This window comes from Nannospalax galili, unplaced genomic scaffold (genome assembly GCF_000622305.1).
Source record: "Nannospalax galili isolate Female #2095 unplaced genomic scaffold, S.galili_v1.0 scaffold177, whole genome shotgun sequence".
NCBI lineage: Eukaryota > Metazoa > Chordata > Mammalia > Rodentia > Spalacidae > Nannospalax > Nannospalax galili.
The window spans coordinates 589,051-589,970 of record NW_008339470.1 but is presented as its reverse complement, the minus strand read 5'-3'; positions in this window follow the sequence as shown (position 1 = coordinate 589,970).

The following is a 920-nucleotide window of genomic DNA, read 5'->3' as shown; positions in this document are numbered from 1 at the left end:
TTTCTATCCACGAGAGTTTCCCTAAGCCAAGTAGTTTTTCCTTATACCAAACTTTAGTCTCAATAGTTCCTTGTTCAGGGTTAAAATCATAAACTCCTGCAAAAGGCAGCAGGGCATCTAGAGATTGCATGCTATCTTTTCCTTTTGGGGGAAACCAAGCCTCATTACTAATCATAAATGCAGGTCCAAACGGGATCATAGTCATAGGAGGAAGTCGTCTATCTTTTTACTTTCGTTTTGTTTCAATAACATGATAATTCTGCCAAAGGCAAAGATTTCCCTGGTTTAGTTTCCCATTCTTTCATCAGATTTGGTTATCAGAATACTTACAGAAGAGAAGGTTAGACAAATTACAAAAACCAGGATTAATTAGGGAAGGTTTAGTTTCCCATTCCATCATCAGAGTTGGTTATCAGAACACTTAAAGAAGAGAAGGTTATACAAATTACAAAAACCAGGAGTAATTGGGGAAGGGATTTCCACCAAAAGATCAGCGGTCATCGGCTTTCGGCTGGAACTTTGTCAAACAGCACTCTTGCCAAGAACCACAGAACTCTTGGAGCCACCAAACACTCATTGGAGAAGTATTTCTTAATATATCACAAACATAAAATATATTAATATATTATATATTGCATATTATATATTTACATGTTATATTTATTTAAATAGTGTGAATTTGCATATATTATTTAAGTTATAAAATTTGATCATAAAAGGAGATAACAAAACATACAAAGATAAAAGGAAATGTATCATGCTGTTATCACACCAAGGTGTCTGAGATTTATAACTGAGCTCCAGGAAACACCTGTTTGAGAAATACCTGTTCGTAACATTTGCAAATTCATTGGTTACTTTGATTCCTTGACTGATTAGATTACTTCTTCTGTTGTTAATTTTTAAATATATTTATATTA